General features: G+C 39.3%; 1 pseudogene; it reads left to right on the top strand.

Annotated features, from left to right (window-relative positions):
- The first annotated feature begins 5,309 nt into the window (after window positions 1-5,309).
- Window positions 5,310-6,263, top strand: LOC138172877 (protein YIF1B pseudogene; annotated as a pseudogene).
- Window positions 6,264-10,126: the final 3,863 nt, after the last annotated feature.

The raw sequence follows: 10,126 nt of genomic DNA, 5'->3' as shown, positions 1-10,126 counted from the left end.
TTTCTCATATGAAATGAAAAGTTTTTACAATAAAAATGGAAAATGGGGATGTGGCTGGAAATGTTTTAACGCTTTAGCCTTACTCTCATCAGAATTGAATCAAAGAGTGATGACTACACAAACATACATATATACATATGTATATATGTATGTTTGCATATATGTATGTGTGTATATGCATATGTATATAAATCTATCTTACCCAACAGGGAAATAGGAAGGGAAAGGGTAAATAAAAAGAGGGAACTATAAAAAGGAGGGAGATAGTGGTCAGAAGCAAAACAGACTTTGAGGAGGTTAAGGATAAAAAGAGGGAGAAAAGAATACACAGAAAAAAATGGATAGAGAAAAATAAACATTTAGTAATCACAAGTGTTAGTGTGAATGGGATGAACTCACCCATAAAATGGAAGTGGATAACAGAATGGATTAGAAAGTACAGTCCAGCCATATGTTGTTTAAAAGAGATACATTTAAAATGTAAAGACACACAGAGAGTTAAAATAAGCTAAGTACTTCAGAAGAAGTAAAAAAAAAAAAAGCATGGGAAGCAATTTTGATCTCAGACAAAAAACAAAAATAGAGCTTATTGAAAGAGATAATCAGGGAAAACTACATTTTGTTAAAACATGCCATGGAAAATGAAGTTATATTTTTAAAATATAGCAAATTTCTCTGCTGGAGGTTTCATTTCTCAAATATATAGAGAAATTAGTCAAATTTATAAAAATAAGAGCTAATCTCCAGTTGGTAATTAGTCACACAGGCAATTTTTAGAAAAAAAAAATAAATCAAATTAAAACAACTCTTACCTTACAGCTACCAGAAATGACAAATGGTGGGGGGAATAAAATAAAATGGGTACACTAATGGAGCTGTGACATACTCCAAACATTCTGGAGAGTAATCTGGAACTAGGTACAAAGGCTATAAATCTAGGCATACCCTCTGACCTAACAATGTCACTAGTACTTTTGTATCCTAAAAAGAACAAGGAAAGAGGAAAATGACAAAAATATCTATGGCAGCTCTTTATATGGTAGTAGAGAATTAGAAATCAAGGGGAGTGTCATCAAATAGGAAATGGCTGAACACACTGTGGCATATGATTTTTATGGAGTGATATCATGCTATAAGAAATGACAAGGAGGGTGGTTTCAGAAAAACTCAGGGAAGACCTAAATGAATTGATACAAAGAGAAGTGAACAAAACCAGGAGAACATTGTACATAGTAAAATCAATATTGTAATGATGATCAACTGTGAAAGACTTTGCTGCTTTCTTCAATACTGTGGTCCAAGACAATTCCAAAGGACTCGTGGTGAAAAAATGTTATTCACCTCCAGAGAGAGAACTGATGATCTTTGAGCGTAAATTGAAGCATGATTTTTCATTTTCTTTATTTTTCTTGCTTTTTTCAACGATTGCCTGATTAAAAAAAGATATCTACTATACAGTTGTAGAGTTAATATTGGAAGACAGCAGAGAGTTTGGGGCAGGATGAGAATATTCAGTATAGCACTGGCAATTAAATCTATCTTGGCTAATGAAAAACATCAAGCAAAATTGTCTCAAGGGAGAAGAAAGGTGGGCTCAAGAGAGAGCCCCAATGACTGTTTATGAAAATGCAGCCTGATCTGGAAGAAGATCCAGAAAAAGAGAGATGGAAAAGTCATATAAATACAAGAAGAACCAAGAGAAAGTAGTATCCCAAAACAATAGAGAAGAAGAGAGTATCATGGACTATGATCACTGAAATCTTTAGAACTTCTGGGTTTTCCATTTGCACTGAAAGTGAACTGCCTTCACATCTCCCAATTAGAGTGTGATATCCTTGAGAACTGGGACTTTCTGACTTTTTCTATTTATATCTATAGCACTTTGCTCAGTGCTTGGTACATAGTAAATTCTTAATAAATTCTTTTTCATTAATTCAGATAGAATTTAGAGGTTTGCAAGCACTATACAAGCAAAATCTCATTTGATTTGTGTTTAATGCAAAGTCTGTGAGGGGAGTGTTATTATTACCCCAGTTTTGCAATTCAGAAAATGGAGAGAAGTTAAATGACTTGTGCAGAATAACATAGTGTTTGAAACAGCATACAAACTTAGGTCTTTTTGCTTCCACATCCAGAATTCTACTTACTTTTCTAGCCATCTCCACCCTTGCCCCCAGTTTTTTATCAATATAATTTCTTTGGACATATAATCACTTACCATGTAAAATTGTAGAATTTTAGAATTGTAACTGACAATACCCATGACTTTTTACTCATACCTTTTCTTTTTTTTTCTGAGCATGGGCAAGGGACCAAGGCCAGAAATGACTGCCTGTCCACATATATACTTGTCTGCACATGGAGGAGCAAGCATTTGACTGTCCAACTAAGCCCACACTAAATGTAAGCAGAAAGACAGAGAAAAGCAAAGGAAAACATTGGCTGCAAACACTCAGTAGCTGCTTTGCTCCATTATATTATTTTCTTCATGTGCCCCAAAGGATCTTCTTGCAAACCCCCTAGTCACACACTCCACTTTGGAAAATACTGGTCTAAAGCTATCAACCACCAAATGGTTTTCCATTGTTCCCAGCAGTCTTTGTTGGATAAAACCACTGTCTTCTCCCTCCTGATTTCTCAAAGTAGTTTGTCTTTTTGGCTCGATCAAACACTAGGCTCTTCCTCATTGCTTCATTAAGCATACATATGTCTTTGTTCTCTAGCATATTCTCCTAATCTCTTTTCTTTGTCCTATTTTAAACTATTAATACCAAATGCTTCTGTTAATTACTTAGGGTGCAGAGTGAATTGCGTGCTGAACGTTGAGTCAAGAAATTCTGAGTCCTAGTTCCATATCAAACTCTTAATATCAATGTGATCCTAAATAATTAATTCCCTCTTTGCCTCAGTTTCCTCATTTGTAAAATGAGAACGTTGAGGTTGATTCCTTCTAAGTCCCCTTTTAGATCTAAATCTTATGATTCTATGAGATCTAGGAATGTTAGTCTATCATCCCACTTCCCACAGCTGACCTTTCTCCAACTTTTTCTTTTTTGTTGTTGTTCCTCTTAATGTGTGTGTGAGTGTGTGTGTGTGTGTGTGTGTGTGTGTGTGTGTGTGTGTAGTTCTATTAAATATCTGATGAGGTGAGTCAGATGGGAGTGTTTGACTCTGATGAAGCAAATAAAATGCAGGATATGAGATAAGATGCAGGATGTGACCAGCCAGAAAAATGATCAAAGAAGACTATGCATTGAGGCCCCCCAACATGGACTTATCTGTGTGACTTCACAACGCACCACCAACTCACCTGGCACCTCTCCCCATTCCCTTTTTTTATTCTCTTGGCTTATCTGTATGGACTAAGTGACATCCTGGAGTAGTCTTCCCTTTTTATTGCTTATCTGCATCATAAGGCACCTCTGAATTACCTGATTTTCCCAGGTATTCTCTATCCCCCAAAACTATATTTAAACCAAGACCCCTAACCTAAATCATCACTCTGTTTCTATGACAGGGAAATGGGCTGCTTGGAAGTGTCATACCAGTAAATGCCTTTATTTAACTTGTAGACTGTCCCGTTGCATTCTTTCAGGACACTAGGGCCCACAAGTCTGTTTCTCATCAGATAGTCTGGTATGTCCCTAAAGCTATATATTAGTTTAGGTATCATTGTCATTTTCGTAAAATCATCATTTATTTAAATGCAGAGAAAAGAACATAAAGGTCAGAAAGAAGCACAGACAAGTGTGATATCTTTGAAAGCTATTCATTGAATTTATCATATACTTAAAAAAGTAAATCAAGTTGTAAACAATAGAGATTCGCAGTCTGATGGCATGCATACCCTCCTGGAAAGCATCATGGAGAGATGCTGGGTGGGTGTTCTTTCTCGTATTCCATCCCCTGATTCCCTGAGGTATTATGAGGTTGTGGTCAAAAGGATATGGGGCTGTGGAGTCTGAGCATGATGGGACATCATCCAAGAATAACCAGTGAGAACTCCGTCTCCAGCGTCATCAGGAGCTGTTATATATATTAGGACTGCCACAGACATCTCCCGTTCTTACAGTGAGTCTGATAGGAGATTGGAGTGTAGGGAGGAAATGTGATAGCACTTATGTATGAGATACATCTGCAGAAAGAGAATGTATAACACCTCAGGACGTTTTGTGTACCAGCCATGTTGCTTAAGAGTACAAAAATGCATTTCATTTTATTGAAATGGTTTCATTTTTTTCCAAATGATTGCATAGCTTCTAACTCTAACATCAATTGTGTATCTAAAAAAATCATAAAAATTGCTATGGAGAAAAGCAATTTTCTCTATTGCCTCCACTAACATTATTATAAACTAAAGCAGTGTAACCAGTTGTCGCTACTCAGAACCATTCACAGCAAGAGTCTGGAATCCCCTGGGGCTATTCCTGCTAGCTCAGTTAGCAAGGGAATCAGCCTTTGGGGCTCTGCCCCAGCATGTGTCCTTCAGCTTTTCTCTGCCCCATGGTCAATAGACCATACTGCCCAACACTGGCCAAGTATTTAGCAAATTTCTGTTGTTCATGCATGAGGGAAAGAAAACAGGTGAGCATTTTGAAAGGCAGTGCAGAAATTTTCCTGGTATTCCTATCATTGAACATTAGTCAATAGTGCCATATTTGGGGGAGGCTAGGTGGCTCAGTGAAGAGAGCACCGGCCCTGCAGTCAGGAGGACCTGAGTTCAAATCTGGCCTCGGACACTTAACATTTATTAGCTATGTGACCTTGGGCAAGTCACTTAACCCCAATTGCCCTGCCTTCCCCCTTCCAAAAAAACATAAATAAATAAATATAATAAACAAACTAACAAATAAATAAATAGTGCCATATTTGTAGGGGAAGATTAGCTAGGCAGCAAAGTATGCCACACTGAATGAGTTCCTGCCTTCTAGGAGGAAAATGGCATTCATCAAAAATATATTTACAATTAAATAACAAACACTGAAAAATACAAATATAAGTGATCGAATATTTATTTCTTACCTGCACAAAAGATATATACCTTCAAGGAGTGATGGTGAGGCATAGTAACACTGTAAAAAGAAGAGAGGGGGCAAACTCTACACAGCCCCTATGAGATAAGCAACCCTTCCCCTGTGAATCAGGACTTGAGGTCTCTCTCCATTCCTTTGCCATGTTCTGAGTTCTATTCTTCCCTTATCTCCTGAGTAGAAGAGAAGATTCCACTTCTCCCCTATTGTGATGTCTGTGAAATCCATAAAATCTTTCTTTTTTTCTCAAAGGTTTTCAATGTTGTCTTTTTGGCTTCCATGGAAGCAGGATTCCCTCTCCTCGTCTGTGATGCAGCTGGGGCTGGAGGAGCAGCAGTGGGGAGAGCCGAGCACCGCAGGAAGAGGAGGGTGCCTGAGGCTAAGCCCAGCTTGGCTGATCTCCACCAGCTCTTCCTTGATACCAGCCCTGCCCAGCTATCAGGCCCAGCGGACCCCCAGGGGCCTGGGCTATGCTCCTGCTTCACAGCCAGCCTTCCTAGCTGACTCTGTTTCCAACAGGGCAGTAGCCTATGGGAGCAGCCTGGCTGCCCATGGCAAGGTGCTGGTGGACAGGAATATTGACCGCTTCATTCCCACCAAGCTTAGTATTACTTTGCTGTGGACACTGCATATGTGGGGAAGAAACTGGGGCCCTTGGTGTTTCTCTACCTGCACCAGGATTGGGAGATAAAACACTAGCAGGACATGCCGGGGGCCCCAGGTTTGCCATCAACTCCCCAGATCTCCACATTCCAGCTATGGAGTACATCACATGCATCCTGGTCACTGGCCTAGCGCTGGGGACCCGCAGGACGGGTTCTCCCCCGACCTCCTGGGTCTGCAGGCTAGCTCAGCTCTGGCCTGGCTCACAGTGGAGGTGCTGGCCATCCTGCTGAGCCTCTACCTGACCACTGTCCACATGGACCTCCCACCATCGAGCTGCTGGCCTTGTCAGGGTACAAATATGTAGGTATGATTGGCAGGGTCGTGACTGGCCTGCTCTCTGGGAGGACTAGCTATTCGACTGAAAATCCTATCTGAAGTGGCAGCTGAACCTGGACCCCTCCCCCCCATTGTCCGAGGGGAGCAGAACCAACTTTGCATGTACCTGACCACGGCCATTGTGGCAACCAGCCCCTCCTCATGTACTGGCTCACCTTTCACCTGTGGGGCGAGGGGCTCAGGAGGCTGCTCAGGCCGGGGAGTGGGGATTGGAGAGGACCAGGCTGCTGACCTCTGCAAACCCGAGAAGCCGCAAGTGGAGACCCATGGGGTGGGGATGGGGGCGTCCCTTGCTCTGGAGTGAACTGCAGGGGCCCTGCTCTCCATATCCTTACAAAGTCCCTGGCCCTTTGCCTGGAAACTGCCTCTCCTTCCCCACAAAGATTCACTTCCTCTTTGCCTGTAGTACTTGAGCAGAGTTCCCAACCCCCCCCCACCCCAGGAAAGAGCCCTTCCCTGCCTCCTCATCTCCACTTCCTCCTCCCCCAATCCCCATCCTCTAAGGTACTTAGAGATCTCTAATGGCACAGCATACTTCAAGCTGGGGCTGTCACCCATGGACATCTTTTGGAGGGAGAAATAAACTTTCATCTGAGGGTGAAAAAAAATTTAAATGTTAAAGAATTTTAAAAAGTTATTCCCAATTTTTCATTTTAAGTGTGAAGTGAGGCTTAGGTAGATAGTTTTGCAAACATTAAAGGGCCCTATAAATGTAAGTTCTTATTATATTCTCTTCTAAATCAAGATCTTGATTTTTCCACCTGAGGGGTATTTGCTTCGACAAAACCAGTGGATTTCTCAGTCCTCTTAGAATAACATGCTTCCCAATTTTATCTTCAGTTATTGAATTGTTGATTTTCAAAAACATTTGATTCTTTCTTCCAATCATTCCTCCACTGGGTTTTAGATTATCTTACAGAACCTTGTAGCTTCCCCTTTCACCTTTCCAAAAAGTTTTAATGGTTCTGCAACTTTTTTAAAGTTTTGCTGTTATCCTAGGCTCTAAAGGTGTGCTGGAACCAGCTCCTAAATTTGAGATAGCCAGTTGTTAAATTGCAGTCTTTACACATCAGAAATCATCAAACTACAGAACACAGCTTAATTTGGTCTTTTGCTGGTTGTCTAAACTTAAGAGTTTGAAAAAAATGTTCATAATGCAGAATAAACTTAAAAGTGTTTTTTATGAATGTTTTTCCTCCCCAGAGAGCTGATTGTTAGACATCTACTAATACATAATACTGCTTAGGTCCCTTGGATTAGAGGGAATTATACTTAATTCCTAATATTTATTCAATGTTACTTCATGCTTTCTAATACTAACCTTGCAGTAGTTTCTTGACCTTTCTAAAGATTTTGATGTTTCTTGTACCTTGGAGCCTTAATTTTAAAACTAATCACATTCTTCTCCATCCCCTTGTAGTTTTCTGAAACATATTTATAAACAGGCAGCTATTATGCCTAATTTTCCCCTTTAAGTCAAACTTGACTTTTTATTTTCTTTTTTCCGATTATGGTAGACTGAACTGGTACCTGAGACCTTTTCCTCTCCAGAAGGCAAAAGGGTAATAATCACAAAGCCTAGACTGACCTTCTTGAGGTTGCCTTCCTTATGATGCCTTCTACAAGCATCCTTAGAAGATTCAACAACAACTTCCCAAATATTTATTATACATTCTATTTAGTGTGTAGACAGTTTAGTGTCTAGAGTGCCAGGCTTAATGTCAGGAGTTAAAAATAATAATTATGATTTTAATAGCAACTAGCATTTGCATACTGCTTAAAGGGTTTAAGTACTTTATAAATATTATCTCCTTTTATCATGTCAACAATCCCAGGAGGCAGGTGCTAGTCTTATACCCATTTTACAAATGAGGAAACTGGAGCAATCCATCTAATAATAAAACAGGGTCATCCTTCTAATAATTGTCTGAAGCTAGATTTGAAGTCAGGTATTTCTGACTCCAAGCAAAGCTTAAAGCCACTGTATAACCTAGCTGTCTTTAAGAAGATCGGTTTAAAATTCACCTATGACTATAATTATCTGAATCTGAACAAGTCACTTCATCTCTATGCAACTCAAGTATTATTTTAAAAATGTTTACTATGTCATAAATAGGTTGCCAACTTCTTCAGTAGAGGGAATTTTTATACTTAGAGGTTATCACACTGATAGAAAGGAATTTTTTTTTGTCTTTTTGGAGAGGGGAAGGCAGGGAGATTGGGGTTAAGTGACTTGCCCAAGGTCACATGGCTAGTAAGTGTTAAGTGTCTGGGGCCAAATTTGAACTGAGGTCCTCTTGACTCCAGGGCCAGTGCTCTATTCACTGCACCACCTAGGTGCCCCAGAAAGGAATATTTCTTATCTGAGGGGGAGGGAAAGGAAAGAGAATAAGCATTTTTACAATACTTATTATGTACTAGGCACTGTATTAAGAACTTTTATAAAATACAATTATTATCTTCATTTTACAGTTGAAGAAACTGAGGCAAAAAGAGGTTGAATGACTTACCCAAATAAGTGTCTGAGGGACTTAGGACTTCCCAATTCCAGATACAGTACTCTCTCTACTGTACCACCTAGCTATCATTGCATCCACCTCTGTATCCCAAGTACCTGACATAGAAGACAATAAATAAATTTCTGTAGATAGATCTATTGATTAATAAAGTCTCAGAACTTTGGGGACAACAGGAGATACAGATAAAATAAGACAATTTCCACTTTTAGCTATCTTGTGTAATCTGGTTGGAGAGGAAAAGACATGTACACATACAGAGAGAGAGAGAGAGAGAGAGAGAGAGAGAGAGAGAGAGAGAGAGAGAGAGAGAGAGAGAGAGAGTGTGTGTGTAATAGGATGAGAGAGACTGAAAAAAAAGTATTCTCTAAAAATTTGAGAAATGCAAGCTTATTCCTAACTGGTGGAGACAAGGAAAAAAAGCCACGGAGACTGAAAAACAAAATATGTGCATGGTGAGAGGGAGTAATCATCACAGGAGTACATTAAGGGGAAGTGGGATATAACATTGTAAAGGTAGAGTACCACCTGATTGTGTAAGGCTTTGAATGCGCAGTTGAACTTTCCTTCTTGTTTAAAACCTGTGTTCTGCAATTTATAGCAGAGTTGAGGGGAGACACAGGGCAAAGGTATGAAATGGATACTCCAAAAGGAATTAAGGAGAACAAGTTCTAGACTGACAGGCTTTTGGTAACATTTCTGCCAGGGGAAATTGCTTTGCTCAGAGGATACAGGAACATAATAGATAAACACATTGTCTAGGCTTGGAGGTAAAATAAATGGATGCTATGCATGAAATGGAACTGGTAGCTTGTTCAAGAATGTCATATTTGAGAACCACATGGAGACAGCAGAAGGAAGGGACCAGAAGGCAAGCAGGAAGCACAGAAGTACACATTTAATTTCTCCATAGGAGCTCATTTGTTCAGAGAATAATCCATTAGAATACATTTTTCCTCAAGCCCTATGATAGAGAAGTCAGAGTAGTTGAAGTCCATTATCAGCCTTTCAAACAAGGTATGAATCTGGGACAATCTTGTGCCATAATGTTGTGCAATTGGTTTTTGTATTCATTGTATTTGTGTAATCATTTTGCATTCATTTTGACCATTCATAAGCCAACTTGCTTCAGGGAAACTGCAGTGGCTATTTAATATATTAATTTGTTAAGTTTGATTCTAAAGGGGAAAATGAGAATGTAGAGGGAGGTAAAAGATAAGATGAAGCAGAATTATACTTCATAAAAGTTCATGTTTTCGCAAAGCTTTAGTGTTTGCACAGAGCTTCATATACATTATCTTATTTGATGTTCATAAGAATGAATGAAAACCATTTTAAGCTCTCACTATGTGTAAAGAACTATTAATAGGAATACAATAATCCTCTGAATAACCCTCTGCTATTATTATCACCATTTTACAGATGAAGAAACTGAGGCCTAGAGAGTTTAAGATACTGACTTTTCCAGAGAAGTTAAGTGACTTTCCCGTGTAGTATATGTCTAAGGCAAGATTTCAATTCCTCTCTTGCTTGGTTCAAGTTTAGAGTTATTGCCAGTAAATCACATTGTCTGTCTAA

Source organism: Petaurus breviceps, unplaced genomic scaffold (genome assembly GCF_028583685.1).
Source record: "Petaurus breviceps papuanus isolate PSGF00001 unplaced genomic scaffold, PetGlider_PUasm1.0 551, whole genome shotgun sequence".
Lineage (NCBI taxonomy): Eukaryota > Metazoa > Chordata > Mammalia > Diprotodontia > Petauridae > Petaurus > Petaurus breviceps.
The sequence above is the reverse complement of the archived record's forward strand: the minus strand, read 5'-3'. Positions and strand labels throughout refer to the sequence as shown.